Source organism: Apium graveolens, chromosome 11 (genome assembly GCF_009905375.1).
Source record: "Apium graveolens cultivar Ventura chromosome 11, ASM990537v1, whole genome shotgun sequence".
Classification (NCBI taxonomy): domain Eukaryota; kingdom Viridiplantae; phylum Streptophyta; class Magnoliopsida; order Apiales; family Apiaceae; genus Apium; species Apium graveolens.
The window spans coordinates 185420479-185448030 of NC_133657.1; the positions used below are offsets into that span (position 1 = coordinate 185420479).

Sequence of the window (27552 nt, forward strand, 5' to 3'; positions counted from 1 at the left end):
CAATTGAGCTTTCTGAGAAACTTGGTTAGCCAGAACCTCATCAATTTGGGCCTGTTGCTTCTCTTGAATCTTCTCAATAGCTTCAATTTTCTCAAGAGTCGGTCTGATATATCTGTTCTTGTCAAGCTTGATCTGTAGATCTAGCTTATCAGCATGTTCCTTTAGTGTATCAACCTTTTCATGAGAAGAAGAATGTAGACCTTGAAGATGTTTGGTAGAAAGAGCAATGATCTTGAGTTGTGTCTTTAAATCAGCATTTGTGAGCAACTCATCAGCTTTAGCAATATGCTCTGTCAGAATTTTAGGGCTTGGAATGAAATCAGTGTCATTCCACTTCTTGGTCCACTCCACACCTCTGTGAGTATCCTCCCAAAGAATAGGTGCTTCCTTTTCAACAAATTTCTTCACCAATTCTTCCTTGCCTAGTGTGGGAACTGGAGTCTCAACAGAAACACGGTCTTCAGAACTTGAGGAAGACTCACTATGTTCTGATAGTACAACTGTAACACCCCCAAAGCCGGGGTCGGGGATCCGGGTTGTCACGAGTTCCATTTCCCTTAATAATACTTAATCTTAATAATCAACCAACTACTGCATACTATGACCCCACAATATACACACACACACCACAAGTTATAGTCTCAGAGATGAATACCAAAAATAACACAAGTCATTTTATTCCACAATTATAAGTCATTACACCTCAAAAGGGTTTCTGAATAAATTTACACATTCTTTGCCATTATTACAATTCATAAATATACATAAGTCTGGTACAACAAAAGTTGAAAGCCTAGCCTATTGGTAGACCCTGCCTCAGCTACAACGGCATCAATGCCTACAGGAAACTGCGGAACGTTTCCTATCCACTCGCGAATTGGGAGCTTGATCATGTTCATCTTGTCTATCTGTTGTTGTGTGATGAAAGAAGAAAGCAAGGGTGAGCAACAAGCCCACCGAAATAATATGTATTATAATTAACAATATATGAGCATTCTCATAGTACTCATGAAAGTCTTGGTCAAGAAGAAATGAACCAAGTTTGTTATTTTAATGCGACGAAGTCGCAAAATATTCAGTATACATATATACTTCTCAAATCTTTGAAATCCTCTGACATGTATAATATACACAGAGTTCCAGTTTATAACTGTATAAAATATCGTTGCAAGGTGATCTCATATATCTAACCTTGTCTCAACGTTTTTCTGAAAATCTTTGTCATGCATAAGATAATCATTTACTAGATATAAGTTGAAAAGATGAAGTTACAAGATACTCCCATATACTTATATCTTTTCCGAATACTACTTGAACTACAACCGTTCAAGTTATAATTAGTTTCAAAAGTTAATCACACATATGAGACTACAAGATAATACTTGAATAGATTCAATCTTTGAAATATTATTGAATGAAATGAAGTTACGAGATACTTCATTAAGTCCCGATATATATATATATATATATATATATATATATATATATATATATTCATATATATATCTCTCATACATTTCCTGAAAACCTCTGTATGTAAAGTATGAACAGAGTTGCAATATCCAATGAATTTGGAAAGAAAAGAATTTTGGCATAAACTCGATATCTTGCTGATCAGGCAAATATACCAATAAGTAACCTTTTCTACTAGTAGATGGATGAATCCCCCACCGGTCATCACCCTGGCCGCATTAGGACCTTGTGCTGGACCGCCACCCGGCCTCTTACGCGTTGATGGACTGCCACCCAGCCACTTACACTTTGATAGACCGTACCCCGGCCTGTCGCTTATGCCGACTTAATTAGATGGGCTTACTTTCCGAACATTGGGCAAGTAATCAAATTGTTTTCTCAAAACAGCAACCTCGTTGCGAATGTAAAATACACCACAGAGGCGGATCCCTCAGATTTTGAGCGAGTATTTAAATCCCCTTCGAAAGGAGGATCTTAAATATAAAAATGAGTTTTGGGATCTGCCCTAACTTTTAAAAATCATTTTGAAGACTCGAAAATATTTTTAAGAATGTTTGGAGTAATGCTGATTTAATGAAATAAATCAGTCCCGATATATTAGAAAATATCTGAATATTATTATTTAAATAATATTCCCATAAGGATAACCTTTATAAAAAAATAATTGAAGTAGAAGTTTTAAAACTCATACTTGAAATGAATAATAAATAACCAAAGATATACTTATGCGAAAGTACGATCTTTATTTGAATAATCGAAAATAAGTTTGATTATCGAAACATTATTCTTTAATAAAATAAAGAATATTATTTAATAAATAAGCGGGGTCATAAGTCCATGAATGAATATTTAAAATAATATTCATTAAATAAAATAAACGGAGTCATAAGTCCTCGAATGAATATTCAACTAATAATATTCATTAAATAAAATAAACGGAGTCATATGTCCTCGAATGAATATTCAACTAATATTTATTAAATAAAATAAACGGAGTCATAAGTCCTCGAATGAATATTCAACTAATAATATTCATTAAATAAAATAAACAGAGTCATAAGTCCTCGAATGAATATTCAACTAATATTCATTATTTAAAATAAAGTTATCGAATAAACCTTATTCGATTAATAGTTTTGAAAACTATATCTATATATATATATAAATATATATATAATATACTCGGGAACATCGACTCCCAGTTTAGAAAATATTCACCTTTGGGTCCTCTATACTAAGGGTATACGCAACTACTGCTTATCTCTAGCATAGGTATTATGCAACTTATAAGCTTTTGAATCAACAATTAGATATCAAGATTACAAAACAGGCATGCATATAAATATCATATCACATGCTCCAATATATCGCAAGACTTTGCTAATAATAATCATGCACTTATCACAAGATAATGCATATACATATATACATCACAACAACAGTATAACGGGTAGAAAACTTGCCTGAGTGTTCCCGGTCAGACTTAAGCTTAGAGTGGGTCTGATAACCTATGAACAACAACATAAGTCGGAATTAAACCACGGTCGCTTAAGAAACTAGACTTTAACCAATTGAACCCTAACGTTTGCTTATGGTCACTTCTACGCTTAATGAATCATATAAGTCATTCGAGTACCCTTGGCTCCACCATTTTTAATAAATTAACCATTAAGAATTTTAAGGTGATTCTTTCGCAAGTACCCTAACAACTGCCTAATCCACTTTCCATAATTGTTTCATACTCCAATTAGTCATTTAAGGGCCTTAACCAAGGTTTCAAAGTAAGGCGAGGGGTAATGGTTCATTCGCGAAACGACGTTACTTAAAACGGTCGTTTCTCCTAAACCGTACATCGGAACCAAGTGATCCACATATCAAAACGAAGCTTACGACACGCTCTAGCTAAACATGGCAATATTACAGATTGTTTATTGAGTTTTCTGTCCTGAACACTAAGAACAAGCAGTTGAATAAAATGGGCATTACGACGGCTATATTTACGAGTTTTCCAAGTTTCTCACTACACCAAAACCTCACTAAACAACCCACAATCATTAACACATCAAAACCTCAACTAAATAATACTATACCAGTCCTTATTCTTCAGATTCTTCATCTCAACCAACCACAATCAAGTTTTATTAACTATAACAAGATTCATTCACCAAATCACTCCGAATCCAAATCAAACTACTAATAATCAAAGGTCATGCTTCTCATTTAGAAAACCAACCATCAAAATCACTAATAATCAAAGTAAAGGATAGGGTTTGAATTTTATACCTTCCTTGGGAGGTGTTAAGTTTCTAGGAAGCCTTAGGGAGCCTCCTACAAGCTTGATCTTTCCAAAGAAATCAAGAACACAAAGTTAGGCTTTGAAGTTTCTAAAAGTCCGATTGAAAGAACTGTAAAAATGAGGGTCTTACCATGCTTATTTGAATGATAATTGTGAACAAGAGTTGTAGGCCATCTCAATACATTTCCAACGAGCTATAGAACACAACATTTGAGTGAGAAATGAAGGAGATACAACAGTTTTTTAATGTGCTGGTTCTGTTTTGGCCGAGAGCAATGGAAATGGGGGAGGAAGATGAGAGCTTGTGTTGACTTGAACTTGTGGTGGAAATGAAATGATTTTAGGATATTTACTTGACTAGTTGTTTTGTTTAAATTAGTGGAAAGTGACATAAGCATGGTGATGTCATCAAGCTTACATAATCCTTGCCACTTGTCTCATCCTTATGGTGGAAGCATCTTTTTAAGCTTAATCCTTATATTAAGATGTTAACTAAGTGCATTAATCTTGCACTAATTGACCCTCGTGCCTTGCCTCTTACATTACTTAGTCGTTTAATTATTTTACGACTCGTTTATTGTTCATTCTCGTTGATCGTTTGAGGGATCATATCCGGGATCTCATTACTTGGGTTCCCCTAAACCTTTCTCAATATTTCATATTCCTTTTATGGTCCTCTCTTATAATCCTTCAATTTAAATCCTTTTAATCATGTTACCTTATACTCAATTATTTCGGTATCTGGTGGATTTTCGGGAAAAATCAAAGTGTTCAAATTTGGGTTCTGACGATCTTTACATACACTTATATACCATATGGAGTACTAATAAAATCTCAGAATATCAATAAAAGAACTCATACATAGTGTGGCATGAAAAGTTTTCTTAATCAGCATAATCAGCAAAATTACTATTCATCAGTGTTTCAAAGATTCCAAAAATTGGGGTTATTACAACAACAGTGTGTGAAGCAACTGGAGATTCAGGAACAGCTTCATTTAAATTCTGAGCATCAGAATTTATCTCCAGAGCTGGTGTGGTTGGTGTAGATGTTATCTCAGCATTTAAAATTGGAGAATGAGTTGGATAGTGCTGAGCTTCTGTAGATTGAGCTTCCAGATAAAGAACATTTGGTATATTCAAATTGTGAATATCTATTTCAGAGTTTTCAGTTTGTTCTTTAGCATCATCTGTAGCTTTAATAGGAGAGACATGAGGGGTAACCACTGTATCATTAGCAGTGTCTTTGGCTTGAGCTGGAAGAGCTTCAATGATAATTGGTTCGGGTGAGATCAGAGATTCCTGATCCCCTTCCTCAGCTTCTTCAGTATCTTCTGATGGAGTTTTAGCCAAATACCTCCTAGCCTTCATTTTCTTCAATCTCCTTGCCAATGAAGGAGTTTCTTCAGCAGCAACAGAACTTACAATTTTCCTCTTCAAAGTATCAGAACTTTGAGCTGCTGTTTCTTTCTGAGAAGTAGCATTCTCAGCTTCAACTGTCACAGGTTCTGATGCATGAACCCGTGCTTCAACTGTTTCTCAAATCATCACAATTTATTATTGACCATAATTTTAATCAAAACATTCATCAAAGGATAAAGTTCAAATAGATGAAGTAAAGATTAACAAATTACAATTAGAACATTCACCGTCACATAATATGAGAAAAACAGAGACTAAATCTTGTAATTAAGGAAAATTTCATTAATATATCAAACAAGTACATTTCATGAAATTTATAGATTACATGCAAAAATTACAAGATAATCCTAGTCTAAGAAGCCTGACAAAGCTGATGGTGAAGAGATACGGATGGATGACATTTAATTATGCTTCCTACTTTCAACAAAGAGAATAGCAAGATGAATGATTTTCTCCTGCTGTTTAAGAATACGGAGATGAACTTCTCTTTGGAAAGATAACAGATCATTTCTAATGTTGTTTGGAAGTTGAATCCAGATGTTGTATGGAATGTTGGTGATAGGATATGAAGTCGGAATTCCATTTCTAAAAATGGTTACAGTGTCTGTGCCATAGCAGTAAAACCAACTAAAATGTGCCATTGTTTGAGAGAAATGAAAAGATGTGATTTTACTGAAGGATGAGCATTCATTTAAAGAGCCAATGGAATACCAAGGGACTCGAGGACTATTTAACGATTAAGAGTAGAAATAATGATGCCTCGTCTCCCTAGACCGATGTGTAATAATAAAAATCAGTAAAAAGTTAAAGCAGGAGTTAATGGGCACGAGAAATAAACAATAATTAATGTGCACATGCAGTTTTTTAAGACAAACACGTTTACCACTAACCCTTAATGATTATGACTATTTTTATCTCACCTAAATATTCTGATTAAATATGATTGTTTCAGTTTTTATCACAAATAAGTCAAGTAAAGAATAATGCTACGTAAGCATCAGAGATTGTATCATGATTTAATATCAGAACTTGAACTTATATCAGAACTTAATAGTCATTGAAATATGGCTTCTGTACTCAAAAAGTGAACATCTTTTTCTGTGATTCTTCATACAAATACTGACTTGATTCTTCAGAGTTAAATCATCAGAACTTCCATCAGAACTTATCCTCAGAATTTATAAAAATGACACTTAATTGTTTGTCAAAAACAACTTAATCACCACAGTAATTTTCATCATTCTTATGGAGTGAAAGTGTGTGCATTCAGCAGAATATCAGATAAAGATTAAAGTCTGATAAACTTTAGTGCATCTTAGAAATAAGGCATAACTAAGAAACGTGCTTAAAATCTGTCATCAATCATGAAGTCTACTATAGAACAAATTTATGCAAGTGTCCACCTCAACTGTTTGTGCTCATTTTATGCATCTTTTGAAATTCCTTTTTACAGTGGCTTCTCAGTGAAAGTGAGTCACGACTGCTTATCAGAATTTATGTTGTTGTTAGAGTATTTCTCCAGTAATCAGAGATTGTGAAAAGTCACCAAGAAAAAATTTATTTGCTTTTCGCATATTACTTAATACCAACAATGCACTTGGGTCTTCCCTTCCATATATTTACTCTAGATCTCAAGGGAGTACCTGACTTTTATTTTCTTTTCTTTTCTTTTGATAATTGAGGCTTATCAGCATTTAGTTCATCCTTAAGATTTACTGACATCAGAATTTGACAGATAAGAAGCAAGAATCTAGTTTGTGACTTAGTAATAAGATACACAAAGTAAACTTGACTAAGCTCAAAATCAGAATTTGCTTGTTTTAATGAGTTTCCACATAAACAACTAATTCAAACATGGGATTTCTAGTATGTTAAAGACTACTAGGTCAGCATCTAGCACAGTTATCCTCATTGGATTGAATAGTCACAGAACATTCAAAACACTTTCAAAGTTTAAAGATCCACATCAGATAATAATCAGCATTTAATGAATTTCAATTTAAGCACAGATTACATGAAGATAAGATAATCTGTAAACACTGATCATAAAGTTTGATGCATGAGAACAAAAGCTAAGCAGATTTAGAGAAAGAACCTGAAACCATTCCAAGTTCATTTACCAGTCTTGTAAATGTAGCTTCACACAGTGGTTTTGTGAAGATATCTGCTAGTTGTTGATCTGTTGGAACAAAATGCAATTTCACTGTACCTTTCATCACATGTTCCCTTATGATATGGTACCTAATGCTGATGTGATTTGTCATTGAGTGTTGAACTGGATTACCTATCATAGCAATAGCACTTTGATTATCACAGTAAATAGGGATTTTAAAAAATTCTAACACATAATCCAGTAACTGATTCTTCATCCAAAGAATCTGTGCACAACAGCTTCCTGCAACAATATATTATGCTTCTGCAGTTGAAGTGGAAATTGACTTATGTTTCTTGCTAAACCAAGAAACCAATCTGCCTCCAAGAAATTGGCAGCATCCACTAGTGCTTTTCCTGTCTATTTTGCATCCTGCAAAATCTGCATCTGAGTAACCTATTAGCTTAAAATCTGATTCTCTAGGATACCACAATCCCAGATCAGTTGTACCCTTAAGGTACTTGAAAATTCTTTTCACAGATATTAAGTGAGGTTCTCTTGGATCAGCCTGAAATCTTGCACAAAGACAGGTAGCATACATGATATCAGGTCTACTTACAGTTAAATAGAGTAATGAACCAATCATACCTCTGTAGTTAGTAATATCTATTGATGAGCCAGTATCTTTATCTAACTTGGTTATAGTGGTCATGGGAGTGGATGCAGTTGAATAATCTTGCATTCCAAATTTCTTCAGTAAATTTCTGGTGTACTTGGATTGACAGATAAAAGTACCTTCTTCATTTTGCTTGACTTGAAGGTCCAGAAAATAGCTGAGTTCTCCCATCATACTCATTTGATATCTTGACTGCATTAGCTTTGTAAACCTCTCACAGAGTTTGGCATTTGTAGAACCAAATATGATATCATCAACATATATCTATACCAAAAGTAAGTCCTTTCCATGGTTGAGGTAGAACAGTATTTTATCAATTGTACCTCTGTGAAATCCACTTTCCAGAAGGAATTGAGCTAAAGTCTCATACCATGCTCGAGGAGCTTGCTTAAGGCCATAAAGTGCTTTGTCAAGCCTGTAGACATGATTTGGAAATTTTGAATCTACAAAGCCTGGAGGTTGTTCAACATAGACCTCTTCTTCCAATTCTCTATTAAGAAAAGCACTTTTCACATCCATCTGAAAGACTTTAAACTTTTTGTGAGCAGCATAAGCCAAAAAGATTCTTATGGCTTCTAATCTAGCAACTGGTGCAAATATTTCATCATAATCAATACCCTCCTGTTGAGAGTAACCCTTAGCAACCAACCTTGCTTTATTCCTTGTAATTATGCCATCACTCTCAGTTTTATTTCTGAACACCCATTTTATGCCAACAACTGATTTATTCTTTGGTCTTGGCACTAGGGTCCAGACTTTATTTCTTTCAAATTCATTTAACTCTTCCTGCATTGCTTGCACCCAATCAGCATCTTGAAGAGCTTCTTCCACTTTTTTTGGTTCAGTCTGAGATAGAAAGGAATGATAGAGACATTAATTTGATGTTGCAGTTCTAGTTCTGACACCTGCTTCAGGATCTCCAATAATTAAGTCAGGTGTATGTGATTTGGTCCACTTTCTTGCAGATTGAAGTTGACTTCTAGAACTGGATCCTCCCCCATGATCCATGATGTCTCCATCAGCATTTTATGATGCTCCCCCTATAGTTATGCTCTCTGAGACGTCAGAATTTGACTTGGATCCTTCAGGATTTGAAGTATCAGAGTTTCCAGAATTATCAGAATTTGGCTCATCAGAACTAGATGAATCAGAACTTGAAGAGCCAGTGACAGATTCTGATACTTCTTGAGAGTCTTGAGATGTGGTAGTATCTTCAGCTTGCTCCCCCTGGACAGGTGCATTTTTCTTTGGAGTTGTTACCACAGATTCAATGACTTCAGTACTTACAGGATCAAAGTTTAAGTCATCAGAATTTATAGAATCAGAATTTAATTCTTCATTTTCAAATCTCAACTGATCGTGATCATTGAAATCTTCAAGTCCAGTAATCTTCTTATCATCAAAAAATACATTGATAGATTCCATGACAACCCTTGTTCTTAAATTGTAGATTCTGAAGGCTTTTGTGAAAGTGGATATCCAAAAAAAATTCCTTCATCAGCTTTTAGATCAAATTTTGACAGCTGCTCAGAATGAGTCTTAAGAACAAAACACTTACATCCAAATACATGAAAGTATTTCAGATTTGGCTTCTTTTTCTTCACCATCTCATATGGTGTTTTTCCATGCTTGTTTATGAGTGTTGCATTATGTGTAAAACAAGCAGTCTACACAGCTTCAGCCCAAAAGTAGGTTGGCAGCTTTGCTTCATCAAGCATAGTTCGTGCAGCTTCAATAAGAGTTCTGTTCTTTCTTTCTACAACTCCATTTTGCCATGGAGTTCCAGGTGCAGAAAATTCCTATTTGATTTCATGCTCTTTGCAGAACTCTTCCATGATTGAATTCTTGAACTCAGTGCCATTATCACTTCTTATAATTTTAACAGAATCTTTGACCAACTTATCCAGCTGTCTGACATGATCAGTTAGAGTAGATGCAGTTTTATTCTTCTTGTGCAAGTAGTACACCCAGGTGTACCTTGTGAACTCATCCACTATAACCATAGCATATTTCTTCTTTGCAATAGACATGATATTTACTGGACCAAATAGATCAACATGCAGTAGGTGATAAGGCTCAAGAATTGATGACTCAGTTTTACTCTTGAAAGAAGATTTTCTTTGTTTTGCCTTTTGACATGAATCACAAAAGCCATCAGGAGAAAATACTAATTTTGGCAATCCTCTCACAAGATCTTTCTTTACAAGCTCATTTATGTTGTTGAAGTTTAAATGAGAGAGTCTTTTGTGTTAATTCCAACTTTCTTCAATTGATGCTCTACTCATCAAACAGATTGTAGAACCATCAGAATTTGTTGAAAGTCCGGCTTCATAAATGTTACCATGCCTGTATCCTTTCAGAACCACTTTGCCTGTAAAATTGCTTACAACTTCACAGTGTTCTTCAAAGAAATCCACATGATAACCTATGTCACAGATTTGACTCACACTCAGCAGATTGTGTTTAAGTCCTGAGACTAAAGCTACTGTTTCAATGATGACATTCCCAAGATTAATATTGCCATATCCCAGAGTTTTTCCCATGTTTCCATCTCCATAAGAAACTCATGGGCCATCTTTCTCCACAAAGTCTGAGAGCAGGTCTTTATTTCCAGTCATATGTCCTGAACATCCACTATCCAGTACTAGGATGTTTTTCCCGTTGCCCTGCAATCACAAAGACCACTAATGGTTAGTTTTAAGGACCCAGACTTGCTTGGATCCTTTGGCCTTTTTAAGTTTGCTAGCATTTACAGCGGATTTAATATCAGAGTTTATGCTAACATGCTGTTTATCAGAACTTATATTAGACTTTGCATCAGACTTTACACTAGAAGGAATTAAAGTAACTTTCTTCAGAGAAGGTTTTATTTGATAATAATCATAGTACAAACTATGATATTCCTTACAAGTATAAATGGAATGCCATAAACTACCACAATGAAAACAAGGATTTTGTGGCTTAAACCTAACAAACTAACTCTTAATTCCTGACTTAGGAAGTAAAGAGTTTATATTCTTATTATTCCTGTAAAAAGAAGCAAGATGGTTAGAGTTTCCACAGTTATAACATTTCTTTCTAGGAGCATTAGGAATAGGCATATAATTATTGCTTTTATTCACACCTTCCTTTCCATTCCTATTTTTCCTAGCTGCCTTTACCTTGTTGACATTCCTTATTTCTTTCAGCTTATGCTTAAGTTGCTTCTTTGTCATTAAGCCTATGTTAACTTCAGCTGGTTTATCCTGTTCTAATTTGTCAGAAGTTGACTTCTCCTTAACTTTTGTCACAAATTTTTTCATCTTTTCAGAATCAGACTTTACAGTTTTAGCTACAAACTTAACATGATTTACCTTTGGCTTAGCAGTTTGTTTAACAACAATTAGATCAATTTGTTCAGTTCCTTTTTCACTTTTATCATCTCCATAACCTAAGCCCTCTTTCCAGTTTCCACTGCTTAATAAATTCTGAGTTGTTCTGCCAGAGTTAGTCCAAGTCCTGATAATCTCATTTTCTTTTTCTAACTCAGTTTTTAGAGATTTATTCAATTTTAGCAATTCATCTCTAACATAAAAAGCATCATCTCTTTCTTTCTGAGTTTGATGGAACATAACTAACTCATTTTCTAAATAGTCGTTACTTTTCTTATAAGCAAGATTTTATGAAGTTAATTTTTCACATGTTAAAGTTTGATCTCTGTAGCTAATAAACATGGTTTTAAGATATAATCTCAACTCAATAATATCATCAGTATGAAAGGCATAAGTTGTTTGAGGTACCTTTAATTCAGCAGTTTCAGGGCTGCCATCAGTATTTGCCATTAAAGCATAATTCACCTTATCTTCAGAATCTGAAGAGTCTGTCCAGCTTTTCTTCTTTTTGACAAGTGCATTTCCTTTGTCACTCTTTCCTTTCTTGCTGTCAGGAGACATGTGGCCTCTTTCACCACAATTGTAGCATTTGACATTTGAGTTGTCTCCTCTGTCAGACTTTGCAGTTTTGCCTTCATACTTTCTGAACCCTTTCTTATCAGTACTTCCATCTTTCTTGGAAAACTTCTTTCCCCTTCTGAATTTCTTGTAGGCTATCTTTGTGATACCCTTCACCATAAGAGCACACAATTTTATCATCTCTTCATCAGCATCTATTTCAGGTAAACTTTCAGTTTCTGAATCATCATCATTAGAACTTGATGATTTCGAATCAGACTTTGTGATGAGAGATTTTCCTTTGCCTTTCTTTGAGACAGACACTTTGGGGGATTCATCCTCAGCCTTAAGAGCAACTGTCCTTGACTTTCTCCCATATCTCTTGCTTCTTTGATCCATCTCAAGTTAATAAGTCTTGAGCATACCATAAATTTCATCAAGAGTAGTTTCATCAAGAGCATAGTTGTCTCTTATAGTAGTAGACTTCAAATCCCAACTTTTAGGAAGAGCTAAAAGGAATTTTAGATTTGAATCTTCAAGATCATATTCCTTGTCCACCAGTGACAGATCATTCAAGAGTTTGACAAACCTGTCATATAAGTCAGTTAATGACTCATCACCTTTTGAATCAAAGTGCTCATACTCTTGAGTGAGTATAGTCCTCATGTTCTTCTTGATTGCATCAGTTCCCTGGCATCTTGTCTTCAAAGCATCCCATATCTCCTTTGCAGTCTTGCAATGAATTACCCTGTTTGACATGACATTATCAATGGCACTATGCAGCAAATGTCTTACATTTGCATCCTTGGCAATGGATGAGATATCTTCAGCTGTATACTCACTTTTCGCCTTTGGTATGGTCTTTGCTGGCTGATCTGCAACTACAACAGAGAGCTTGGTTGGCTTATGTGGTCCTTCATTAATTCTGTCAAGGTATTCGGGATCTGTAGCTTCTAGAAACATAGTCATCTTCACTTTCATATGGGATACTCAGAGGGTCTCAGTATGGCAACCCTAATAGTCTCATATCGACTGTGGGTTTGAGTCTTTTGAGTTTCTTCAGTTTTAGTGGGCTTGGTTGGATTTTTTGCTTCTTCAGACATGATTGTTTTGGATCTTTACTGTATGTGTGTTAACAGATAAGCTCTGATACCAATTGTTAGGTCACACAACACTGTAGAAGGGGGTAGAATATAGTGTAGAATACAATCAAATCGATTTCAAACAAAAGTAACAGTAAACAGATATATTCTATATAATAAACTCTGTTACAATGGAACTGTTCTCTCTCAGTGATGAACAAATATCACGAGAGCTGCTAGGTTACAATGTATGATCTTCTCGATAATGATAACACGTGTAGTGTAAACCTATGTCTGTATTTATATAGTACACAGTTACAAGATAAATTCTAATTGATATGGTATATAATTCTGTCTTCTAAAATATATCAATCAGATATCTTATACAATTCTTTCAGTCCTCTAACTCTTTCCATGCATATCTTCTTTTGTATTAGTCTCGATCTTCTTTCATGTAAATCAGCTTCCTTCCTTAACTGTAAGTCCTCCTGTACTTAAGTTCTGATATCCATCTTCTGATATTTATCTTCTGATAATCTAAGTTCTGATATCCTTAAGTTCTGACTTCCAGTAAGTACTGATTCCAGTAAGTACTGATATTTCCTGTTTATTAAGATCTGAAAACTAAACATGAAACATATTAGACATGACATCTCAAATATATCTAACACAAACCTATTCCTTGATTTTTCTTATAAATACCATGTACCACATAGAATAGAAAAACAAGTCCTTTCGAAACTCTATTTATATATAGAGTCTTAGGGCACCAGTTTTATCATGTCGAGAAAATAAGAGTCGTCTCTTTAATTCTCAGTCTTTTAAGTCTTAATTTTTTCCAATATGTCGATGATAGCTCTCGGGCCCGGTTCAAGTTCATTGAGAGTATTTTCGATTTATCGATTATGCTAGTATCTCATTTTATCCTGGGAAGCAGGTCGCTAAACACGGATGGTGCGGGGTGAAACTACTTTAAGGAGACAGTTTTATGGACTCGAGATTAAATCCAATCTCTGTTTGTTTTCTCAAACCCTTCTCCTAATTTAATTGTTAATTCTTATATGCTTATATGATTTAAGAATTAGCAGTGTTCTTGTAAATTAGTTATATATTCAATATATATTAATGTCTATATCGTACAAGATTGCTAACAATCAATACTAGCAACAAACTAAGCATACACTCCAACAATGACAAGTTCATCCCTATAGTGAAATTGGTCACCAACTTCAACACCTGGGAGTCTGGGACAACACCTACCACTTGTTTATTCATATAAATCCATTTCATTTGTTGCTTAAGTAGCATTGCTACCTCCTCATAAACACTTGATAATATCATCTGAGTTTTTCCCTGTGACATTCTTGTAACCTGACTCTTCAGCAACCGCACTTTAAGGGTCTCTCAAAACAAATTTAGAACCTCCCGCACTTCACTACGCTATAATGCTTCCTGGTTTTTATTGACAGTTAAATTTATTGATGGTTTCCTTGAAAGATTACTATCGTGCTTCCAATCTGACTCTACATAATGTAAATCAGCTTCCACATGAAAATTGGTATCATTGTCTTTCAGAAGCGGATAATAAGATCCTTCATGACCCATGAGCTCATATATGTTGTCACTGTATCCATCAGTAGCAACAACTGCTTCTGTACAATGTGAGATTTTTACTCCCTCTTGACTTTCTGAGGTATCACTAAATACAATATCATCATCATGTTTCAGAAGCAGATAATAAGATCCTTCATGACCTAATAGCTCAAATCTTTTGTCATCGTATCCATGAGTAGCACCAGTTCCTGCTGCAAATTCAAAAGCTTTTATTCCCATTTTAACATTCATCGAAGAAGGTTTACATGGCAACACGTAAGGCTTCATAGACAAGGATTCCAATTCAATTGGTGATTTTTAATCGCAATTGCAGGAAGGAACCCTAGTGTAAAATTCCTGGGTTGCTCATTCTAGCTAGGTTTGTTTTTTTGTGACATACATAAAACATTATACCTAAAATTTTATACGGGAGAAATATTAACAAAAAATGCAATAATAAAAATCTATTATCTATCTATTGGGAAGAAAATATTTTGAAATTTGTTTGGTTTTGTACTTAATTTTTTTTACTTCATTGTATCTCTAGATTTTGGCTTTTCTTACCTTTGATGAGTTCTTGTATCTTTCACGGTTGTCGAAACATTTTTAAAATATTATGTGTCGCTACATACCAAAATGTTATACGTTGTTGTATACCAAATTTTATTTAATAATAATTGATGTACCAATTTATATTTAAATTACAAATTACCTTGTAAGATAAAAGATTTTATAAATATGAAGTGTATTAAGTAGAGGCAAATAATTAGTGTTTTTAGATTTGTATTTTTTTGGTCATTTGGAGTATTCCAAACTTTTATATGATTGATGTATTTCAAAACTTTAAACATTAGTATATACCAAAGTATCATACGTCTGTGTATACAAAATATTTATAAGTATATATACGATACTTATAGTTCTATATATTCCTAATTAAATATTTTAGTAGTAAGGTTCTAATCAAAGGATAATCTCTTTAGTTAAAGTTTATATTTTAATATTTTTGTCAGAATTTTTTATTATTTGTTAACTTGAGATATTTTATCTGTATTTTATAATTTTATCTGTATTTTATAATTTTATCAATGTCTAACTAATTTTATTGTTTGTATTGCAGGATATTCTATTTTTCAGAGATAAATGTTTTATTATCTAAACTTTCAGGATACACTACACCATAGATTGGCTATAACAACGGTCACTTGAAAATTTGTCTATAAATTGTTGCTATATGTTAGATAATTTTGACAAATTCATTGCTATTGTAATATTTTAAAAACTGTTACAAAAGAATACATTTTTGACAAAAAAATTTAACGGTTTGCAACAAATTTGCAAAATTTTTGGAAAGAATTAAAAATTTTGGGCTAAAATTTTGACAGACTGCAAGAAGCGGGCTTTTATTTTTTATTTTTTACCGGGCTATTAGAAATAAGGGGCTAATTAAAAAAATTTTAAGGACATTTTTTGACAAGACCAAAATACACCCACAAAGTCTGATAGGCGAAGGCGAAAGACACTTGGAGAAACACAGATTCAAGCTCAAATTGAGCTAATCCTGAAGATTCAAGCGCAAATAACACTCAAATTCAAGTAAGTATGTTATATCCCCAAATTGATTACGCTTGTTAATGTATCTATTAGGGTTCATACATTAATTTGAGATTCTATTTTATTATCAAGTTTGTGTGCGAGTTTATGTTTAGTGCTCATTTGTGTTATGTTTATTTTTGTTAATTAAAGTTTCTGTGATAATCTGGTTTTTTTGTTAAGATGAGATTTTGTATTTGATCGCAAGCCACAGAGAGATTGAGAGAGAGAGAGATTGAGACAAGTATTGTCGTCCAGTGAGTTAGCTCTGGTGAGTTAGCTGTCAAAATCATTGCTCTATCCGATACTATCCTTTTTGCTCATTTTTAAATTTCTAAGATACGCAAGTCGAATTAATTTGTTCTTGGTTTATGGGTTTATGTCACATGGTCCTGTTAGTTGACCAGTATAATTGGTTCAAAATATTCTAAGAGCTTGGCTTCCCATGATGGCCAGCACTTATATTATAAATAGTGTGTGAAAAGCATATTGCATTCAAGATGGCAAGGGTCCTCCTTTACGCCGAAAGGAATTGACATTATCTTTGATCGACTCATTGACTTCACTTGTTTCAGTGCTCTCTTTTCTTGGGTTCACTAGAATATAAATTTAAATAACAAATATTATGATAGGTTGAAGGTGTTATTATTGCTAAAATTATGTCAGGAAAATGCAGTGCTGGTCTTTTAAAGGTGAGAGTTTCTATATATTTTCTCATAGTAGTCTCTTGGAAATAGAATAGGAAATATGGATATAACTTGTTGTATCTTTAGAAACTTGGATGTTAATTAGCATTACTTCCAAAATCTAAGGGAGATTAGCATTACTTGGTTGCTGAGCTGCGTAAAATCTTAATTTTTGATAAATGTTTAGCTTAAATATGCATTCCAAGGTCTCGAGGAATGTAAAATTAAGACTGCCAACTTCTTGTGTTACTGCTAGCCTTTGTGCGAATTACATAATTGTTGACATACTTGTTGTGTGATATCTTAATATTCATGGCAGGGCAGGTAAAACTTTATGATGATTTATGTTCTTCCATAAATGTAATAACATGAGTACCTTATACTATAGACTTCATATTTAATCGATGTTATGTTTTTGTGCAAAACAGTTATCCCCAAACTTACCCATTCCTTTGAGAAGTATGTTAAAAGTCTTCAGAGTCGTTATAATAAATCATCAAGTTTGGGAAAGCATGGCCATTTCATGTCTGATTTGAATCGTCCGGAGAGAATCCTTTTCTTTTTTAATGTAATTTTTTTCTTTCTTAATTTCCTTTCAACTCCTTGTTTACTATGCATGCATTATTTACTTGCAGAAGTACCAATTTTAATTATCTAATAAAATTCTCAAACTTCTGGTTGAAAATTTCAGGTTAGCTAATTGGAGTATTCATATGCTTAAATTTTTTGGGTGTACAAAGAAGTCTTATTTCTGGGCACCCCTTACCCTGAAAGCAGTAACCCCTCTCATGATACAACCTGACAATCTTCTTCGTCTCTTCTTGCTGAGCTCTTCATCCAATAAAACTTGCATATCAGCACACCAAGATTTCATGCAGTCGAGTAAACACAAGTCAACCAGAGCATATGTTTAGGCCATAACAGAGTGTGTCGAGCAATCAGGCATCTTCTGATTATCCATAATTTCAATTCGGTCTGCAATAAGAGGTATAATAATTTCAGCAGCATCGGACATCCAAAGTTCAAGCAATGTCTCAGAGAGAACTTTTAACAACATCATAATACTGGTACATAAGAGGATGTAGATGTCGACCCTCAAAAAATGTCTTCAAGCTACCTTACAGTTAGCAGCAACTCTTATTTAGCAAATGCTAGCAAATTCTGCAAAGGAAACAGAACTAGAAGGACGCTTCATGCTTTGAATTTAATAACTAATTTATGTGTGCGACTTAGATTAGGAATGGTTTGTAACACTATATTGTGACGGTCATTGTACCTCTTTTGGATTGATGGAAATTAGATCGTTGATTGTGATATGTAATCAAATAAATTTGTGGTTTTTATGCCTGGTTAGTAGTATTTACAACATGAATCTTTCAATTTTTTTAAAAAATTATTGTTGCTATTTCATTGAATAATGTTGCTAAAAAGTTACAAAATCATTACAATAGGGTCAAAAATATTGCAATATCTAGGTTAAAATTATTGTCATTGGTCTAATATCATTGCCTTAAAGTCACTAAAAAGAAACGAAGTTAAGCTAATTCAATGTTATTTAGGCGTTGCTATAGACTACAATTTGTTGCTATATGAAGCTATTGCAATGAATTAATTATGTTACTATAATGTGCTATATTCGTTGCTAATCGAGCAATTGCAACGCACTCGGATGCAACGCCCAATTTTGACCTATTTGTTTCCATATACTCCATTGCAACATAAATAACACATAAGGCAATATTTTCTCGGCGTTGCTATAAGCAATCTATGGTGTAGTGATATTTTACATGCTTTTCGGTTAGATAATAAATTTTCTCAAATGAAATAATCCCCTTCGTGGAGGGCATTGTTTTTCGATACAATTCATTCATGTGAAAGTATTTCTTGACGAAAAAAGTTATAATAACCGAAATCGAATATAATTTTGATTACCTTATTTTGATTTAGTTATACTCTCGATCACTAAAGGTAGATCTTATTAAATGACCAACCCTACTAGATGTAACTATTAAAAGAACACATTGCACGCTTCCCATACTCAAATCTCGTCGAACAACAAGTTTGAATCACGCCAATTATAAATATTTATATTTATATTTTATTTATTTATTATCATAGGGAACCCGCAGCCGCTACCCTTCGGGTGCGCACTGGGTAAACCCCACGGGTTCACGCAATAGCCTGCAAACGACGTGAACTAAGGTAAACCGCATTTAAGCGACAAGCTCTAGCTAAGGAGGCATAATCATAAATTCTCCTCCCGTGGAATTTGAACCTGTGACCAAGAGGATAGTTATCCCCTCTTTAACCAACTGAGCCAATCCTTATGAAGAAAAAAAAACTCTCAAGTTTCACCAATTACCTTTTATATTATTATTTATTAAGATATTAATAAGCCTATACTATTTTACACTATTTTTTCATTCATATTAAAATTCTCGGAATTGGGTTATAATTTTATATTAATTAATTTTATTACTTTATTAATTTCATTCAATTTTTTTCATTTTTCAAAAAATCAACAAAAAATACGCATCTTAAAGATGTGCATTCCTTCTCATACTCCAAGTGATTCATTACAAGACAAAACTGATGAATGCAAGTTCTTTTTTTAAAGCAAACACGTATTTTTCAGATGCGTATTCCATGAATATTTTGGGCTGAACATTCCGACTTTAGATATTTTCGACAATTTAACCCCAATAGATATTTCGGTAAAACACTCATATAAAATTATGTCATTTTTTAATCAATAATCAATTTTCTAATATCATAAAATTAATTTCATATATTTTTAAGGCCTAATTTAGTTAATGGCACCTTATTATTTTTTATTATAATAAGAAAAATCTATAACTATTATTTCACTTTTGTATAATTGTAACTGATTCTTTTAATAAAAAATAAAGAAAAATAGTTGTTAAACTAAATTTTTTTTATTAGGATATTAAGTTTGACTTGCAAAAAATGGTAAGGACAGTATTAAAATATTCATATGAGTTTAAAAGAAATTTTACGACTTGAAATTTAGAAAAAATTTGTGATGGTAAATCTGCCTTAATATTTTAAAATAGGTATTGATAAAAATATATACTCGTCTTTATAAATATTATATTAAAATAAATTTTTAGAAAAAATATTAAGATAATAAGATTTCTAGATAAATGTGAGAGAAATGTTAGGAGAGTAATAAAAAGAAATTTTATGAAAATATTTAGAAGAATTTGTTTTTTACGAGCAATCGAATGTTTTATTAAAACATTAAATCCAATCGGAACAAAACTTTGAACTGTCAACTACAATCTTATTGTGAAACAAAAAACAAGCGAAACAAATAGTCGTTTAATTTTCAGATCGTTAAACATATAAAATATCTAAATTTTTTAATTTAAAAAGTATTACAATGACATCTCGAGCTATCCATGTGAAACTAGCAGCATCATAATTGACCTTCACATAACTGTCATCTATAGCTCAATATTCGAAACTATTAATTATAGCAACTGATATTGGAAGAAACAAATACCCCCAAAATATGAACAACTATTTTTTATCTTGCGATATCCACCACCTTCTTAGATTCGATTCGAGTCTTTCAGATTCTCCAAAATACCGTATAGATCATTCTCAGAAAAATTAATGAAATCTATAATATGATACATGAAAACGTTAAAATATAACACAATAACGTCCCAAAAAGATGGGCACAAATAACAACCGTGATAAAAGGTACTCAACAAGATCTCATCCAAAAAGTATTAGATCTCGATTTTATTGAAAAACTTAACTAAAAGATAATAAAGGGGAACGAAGGGGAGGAGGTGAAGGACCCGAAAGTGGAGAATTGGCGATTAGAATTATAATATGGGAGTCGACTCTCAAAATTAGGTTCTTTTTACTCTGACAACTTTATCTTTGTTTCTTTAGATGGTAATTTAATTTGAAAAAATGATAAATTTTAGGAGAATATTATGGTGATAAATTGATTTAGAAAGAAATTGAAGAAAAATTAGAAGAATATAAGTTAATGGTAGTTTTTTATATTTATTAATTCAAAAAATTATGAATTTTTATTAAAAAAAAGAGTAGAACTTGTCGATTTCAGAGGGGCTACATAAACGCTTTTGTCTTACTCTTTCTGTAAGTATATTGATTTTAATAAAAAAATGTTCGAATATTTGTTACATTAAATTATATTATCAAATCTTTGATTAATAATCCGACAAAAAATCCAGAATTAATCATGGATGCATTAAAAAAATTATTTTTAAAAATATATTACGATACAACTCTAACTCATTAATCATGTTCCGTAATTATCATGATTATTGGTAATAGACTACTTTAATAATTTTCTTTAGCCCAACTTGTTATACTAATTTTACGCATTTTCATTATTTATCATTTTTTAAGTAAAATATTTTGGATAATAGATTTGAATTAACCACAAGATTTGAAGGAGAAGATTATTCTATTCACTCCAATCTTGATCTTATGATAAGAACAAGTGGTCTTTTTCGATTAATAGATATTTATTACAAAACTATGAACATAAATCAATTTTTATGAATCTAAAATTTTCAAACATCATATACTGAAGGCGTGCAATATGTGACGTAGAGTATATACATGTACCTTGCACAGGAAAACACGTCACTGCTGCTGAAGGACCTATCGTATAATCAAGTAAAATCTCGCAAGTTTCGCGTGGACTATAAGATCATCAAATCAGAATTCTAGATCTCAAGAAACGACGCAAACTATATTTGTAGTCCGTGTCACCTGATAATATGAATTTTCTTCTATTTTTACTCCAAACTGAGACTTTTTTTCCAAATCCTTTCAAGACAGGGATTCTTTATTTCCTATAATTAAAACATCAAATTTTTTTTTAAAAAATATCCAAATCAATGCAAAACATAATTAATATGAGAATAAAATCATCTAAAATATTTAAATATATATAAATATAATCTATCAACGACTAACATAATTACCAATGCCTCTTAGAACATTCTCATACATAATAACAACTTTTAAATCATGAATTTGCACTCATTAATCAATGGAGCTAGGCTCTCCATATCTTGGATTTTCTCCTTCTTTGAGACAGGTCATAACTAATGCATGTCTATTAAACGATCATGTACATCCTTCCATCACCCATCTTCAGTATACTTCATGATATAACTGAAACATAGAGAGGTTTCTATTTAATTTCTTCATGAATACACCCTCTTGGGCTTTCATAATGCGGCTATGATGTCAGGGTCAGACCCAAGACTCTAAACCTACTAGGGCTGAGGTAAAAAAATCATCAATTCTATATAAGGATAAGTGAGCAAGCTAGCATATATATGTAAAAGCAAAATCACATATTTTAATCATGTTATTAACCTGAAAAATAAGTAATAACATACTAATTTACATTTAAAAATAAACTGAGATTTACTCACATCATTTCAGTTGTAATCAACTATTCTTTTGAGCATAAAATTCATCTATCAATTCATCTGAATCAGTATCTTCAGCGTACTCCCTCTTAATGCTGATAAGCATTGAATTACTCATATATGTTTACTCCATTTTATTTCGAAGATTGGTCGTAACTAATTTCATAACTGAAAAATCCATTTAAGTAGTTGTTGTGGAAACAGGGAGTGTCAACACAAGATGTAAGTCATACGTCATAGCCTATTTGTATATTCGAGGATTCAACTCAACTCAAATAAGAATGTAATAAGTAAATAGTGGATCTACCGTCAAAAGAGATCTCACAGAGTAATATCTGTCAAAGGATTCAGAAACAAGGTTAATCTATAGACTTGAGGAGTTAATTCACTGGAAGAAGTTCAAGAAGTTGATCATGCCTCAGTGATATAAATCAAGATCGTGGATTTAATCAAGTGACAGAGATCTCGTCAGAGTATCATTAATTACAAGGATTTAATCTGAAGAAAATCAAAGTGTCAAAGTCAAGACATGAAGAAACGTCACGGAAGTTAGTCACTCATGAACCAGACAGTACATCGAGTGTCAACGTTAAAGTGGTGGAATTGATTCATAATTGACTGTGATTATCAGAAGATTTTTAGAAGAATGGATGCTGTTCAGGGTTAGTATTAATTCTCTATTAACTAATTAAGTCATTTAATTTAATTAAGAAAATAAATTATATCTGCAAAGATTAATTTATTGATTAATTGAATTAAATTGATTAATTAATTTAGAATTAATATTGAGGATTTACAAGATTTTAATTGGTTTAAAATCTGCTTAAATTCAAAACAAGACAATTCATTTGAACTAGTATGACAATCGGTATGACAATTGATAGTCATACCGAAAGTCATGCCAATACATTTAATTGTCTTATTAGAATTTCTGTTTAGATTAAAATCTGTTATTAATTCAGCAAGACAATTTATTTGAACTAATATGACAATCGGTATGACAATCAATAGTCATACCGAAAGTCTTGCTAGTTCATTTTGATTGTCTTGCTAGTTGTAAACATTGTCCTACCGAAAGTCTTGCTAGTTCATTTTGATTGTCTTGCTAGTTGTAAACATTGTCCTACCGAAAGTCTTGCTAGTTCATTTTGATTGTCTTGCTAGTTGTAAACATTGTCCTACCGAAAGTCTTGCCAGCTATAGGATTGTCATGCCAGTTCAATTCTATTCGGCTGTTCATTAAAAAGAAGCAGAGTAGCAGCAAATCAATAATCCAATCCAACACACAAGTCAAGAACACAGCAGCCGCCACAAATATTTCATTTTTTATCTGCTTAATTCAAGATCAATTTCTAGATTGTAAAGTTAAATCCAATCAACTAGAAATCTTTATCTTGTTCTTGTGTAACAATCTAGCGGATCAAAATCCCTAGAACTTAATCTCAAATCGCGTTTAGCATTTGATTCTAATTATTGCAAAAATAGAAAAAGTTCATGTCGAATTTATTCTAGATTTGTGATAATTGATTTGAGATTAATACCTTGTAATCGATACAGTTGTTGTAACACCTTTCAAGTTTAATAATATTGTTATTTAACTTGAATTTTGTTTCACATTTTTTATTCCGCATTTTATTCAATTATTTGGTAACGTTTGTATTCAACCCCCCTTCTACAAACACATTGGGACCTAACAATTGGTATCAGAGCCTTCTGATTAACGAACAAATCAAGATCCTAGACTTTTGTGATTTTTCAACTCCTTGAATTTTTATTTATTCAAAAATTCATAATGACTTCACATAAAGTTGGAACCGTTAAAATTCCACAATTTGATAAAGAGAATTATATCATGTGGAAGAAGAAGATGCTATTATTTTTACAAGTTGCAAATCCCAAATATTCAAACTTGTTAAAGAAGGATATAAAAACTCCGATGGTTATTGAACCGGAGGTAATAATAGATGGTGTGGTGACTACTAAAGCTAGAACCTATCCAAAAGAGCCCGAAGATTTTACTCCTGCTGAGAAGGAAGAAGCCTCCTTGGATGTCAGCCTTCAATTAATATTAATTGATTCCCTTGATCCCTTGATGAACAGACATGTGATGAACTGTAAAAATTCTAAACACATGTGGGAAACTATTGAGGTAATTAATGAAGGCACAGAGGAAGTTAGGGAGAACAAGTTGGAAATCCTAACCTCTGAATATGAACATTTCAAATCAAATCCAGGAGAAGGAATTACTGAAGTGTTTGAGAGGTACAATGCGTTGATCAACAACCTGAACATCAATGGAAAGTATTATTCAATCAGGGAGGTCAACAAAAAGTTCCTTTGAACACTGCCAGCTTATCTTGAACATAGAATCACTGCCATTAGAGAAGCTAGAGATCTGAGTGAGATTTCTTTGGACAGGCTCTATGGAGTGTTAAAAACTTATGAGTTGTAGCAGATTCAACAGAAGGAAGTCTACGGGAAGGATAGAATGGTCAGCACATCTAATGCACTTGTAGCTGAAGGTCAACAACAACAACAATCTCAACAATTAGAAAGAATGGTACAGTTTTCCAAGGGTGAGGAAAATGAGTTAGTAGCAGAATATGATCCTCCTACTACAAATCAATCTAGTGATGATTTTTATTCCTTGGAAGAGCTGGAGCAATTGGAAGACGAATCAATGGCCCAAATTGTCAAGAGATTCTCTAATGTCAGATTCAGGAGGAATCCCAAGCTTAAGTACAAGTCCAACTATAACAAATTCCAGAAAGGTGGATCTTCATCCTCTAACACCAGCAGTGGTGGATACAAAATAGGGATGGTTGATCGGGGCACCATTAGATGCTATAACTGCAATGAGTTGGGACACTTTGCCACCGAATGTAGGAAGCCAAAGCAAGTACGAAAGAACTCTGAAAGGGCTTATCTGGCAAAGGGAAGAAGCTGGGATGATACTGACAGTGAAGATGAAGAAGAAGGAAATCTTGCTCTTATGGCTATTGATGGAAAAGTTTCATCGTCAAGAATAGAGGTAAAACTTTCTGATGCTGAAATGGTTTATCATCTAAGAGGTAACTTAGATTGTGCACGTCGTGATAATGAACTGTTAAGTTTACAGATCATAGACCTTGAGAAAGAGGTCAATAAATTAAGACTTGTGCACATTAATCAAGACAAATTAAAAGAACAGGTATCTTTTCTAGAGAATAGAGTTGACTGTTATAGAAAACTCGAAACTATTCTCAAAGACAAGATCACCGGTCTTGAGTCTAAGGTTAGAGCCTACTTCAATTCTTGTTCGAAGGCTAAAGAGTTCTACAGTAAGCAAGCTGTTAATCAAACATCTGGAATAGGTTATGATTACAATGTTGCTATTGGAGAATTAGGCATAAACTCCCCTCCTCATGTCTGTGCTAAAGGGAGGGAAGTACCACATGTGCTTAAGGGTGTTGATGAACCCCTCTATAAAGCATCAATTGCTGAACCATTTGATGCGACCTCTTCTGTTATTCAAGAAGAAATACGTGCTGAGGATCATGCTTATGAGAAGATTGTTTCCAAGTCAAGTGAGTCGAAAGTTCCAGTCAAAGTTGTGAAAGCAACTAAGACTAACTCAGACACATATGAGTTGGATAACAATAATGCCATGTCTACCATGCATAAATTGCCTGTTGTTAATCACTCTCATAAAGCATGTGGTGTTTCTAATTGTATGTCTTGTGCTTTTAATATGATGTATGCTTATTTTAATGGTAAGCATGTGTCTAATGATAAGACTACTCCTCGTCAGCATGTGAATAACAAGAAGCATGATAGGTCTAAGACTGCTAGTCCTTCTAAGGCTAGAAAGGAGACATTTGTGCCTAAGCTTAAACAGAAATTTGTTAAAGCTGTTTACAAGGTCAAATGTTCAGTCATTGAGGATGTTGAGATCGTTAAAATTAAAAATGTTGTTTTGCCTGACAAAGGACAATTCTACAAGTATGCCGGGCCCAACCAAGTTTGGGTTCCGAAGAAGGTCTAATCCATTTGAAGTGCAGGGCAATATACAGGTGTAACCGGTAGTGTGGATTCTTGACAGTGGATCATCAAGACATATGACCGGAGATAGAGCCCTGCTATCAAATGAGGATTGAGAAAGCTGGCCCCCTGGTTACCTTTGGAGATAACAGCAAAGGTTTATCTGAGGGATATGGCTGTTTGCAAGCTGGGAATGTTATCATTGAAAATTTTGTATAGTGTGCTAGGTTATTATCAGGAAGCATCATCTAACATATAGCACCAGTGACGAGACTTGAGAATATTACGACATATCAGGCACCTGCTGCACATTACACTTGGAATTGGACTCTAGTAAGATGTGTACAAGTGTACTCCTGGTTGGTGAGTCAAAAGAGGAAGTCAATGCACCACAGTTCATGGACTTTGCAGTTGCAGATCTATTGGACTATGCAATCTCTTCTTCACAATCTCACTTCAGGTTGGTATGAACTAGTATACTGCTCAAGCAATCGTCAAGGACATGGTATGGCACTCTAACAGAAGTTATAATTTTATATGAATAAGTAGAGTCGTCATATTAATAACTATCTTATCACTAAGCACAATCATATTGTTTTATATGTGCAGTGGTATATTGTTTATGCAACATAACAATTAGTATCTAAAGTACTTGGCAAGTATCGGTCAATTATATGTTGTTAACATTATGTTGCAGATATTTGTAAGCTTTTGACATGAATGAGAATTACTTAGACTTTACCCTAAGTGATCAATGTTTTATCAAAAACTCATTCATTTTGAAAAACAAAAATTAAACTTCTTTCTACATTAGTGATTTCTTATTTCATGTAAAATATTTTGAAATCACTATTTTAAATCATTTTCTCTCTATTACCATATATTCTGTGTTACAGGTTCAGTCTCCAATGACTCTCTTTCATTGACAGTCATGAGGTTGAAAACCCACAACGTTTATCCCAGACTGTAAAGACAAACACAAAAACAGAACCAACCAACACTCTCTTACCACTAAATGTAGTATGAATGAGCGTGAGGGAGATAGTGCCTTAGTGCACCACATAAGGAAGGTTCTATAGTCAACCCAGTAGCTCTGTCTCATACATAGATGAGTAGTATTTAAACCGAGACAACTGCTAGCCCCCATACATCTTCTCAAAAAGATGTAATGGCTGAAAAGGCACAAAAACAGTTACTAGATTCATTCTCTCAACAGGGTGCGTCTATTGAATTTTGCC

General features: G+C 33.3%; 1 long non-coding RNA gene across 1 annotated transcript; it reads left to right on the forward strand.

Moving 5' to 3' along the window:
* The first annotated feature begins 16072 nt into the window (after nucleotides 1-16072).
* LOC141695218 (uncharacterized) lies at nucleotides 16073-18184 on the forward strand. Its single transcript, XR_012564383.1, has 2 exons — nucleotides 16073-16162; nucleotides 17533-18184. It is a non-coding gene; the product is annotated as an uncharacterized LOC141695218 (long non-coding RNA).
* The last annotated feature ends 9368 nt before the right edge of the window (nucleotides 18185-27552 follow it).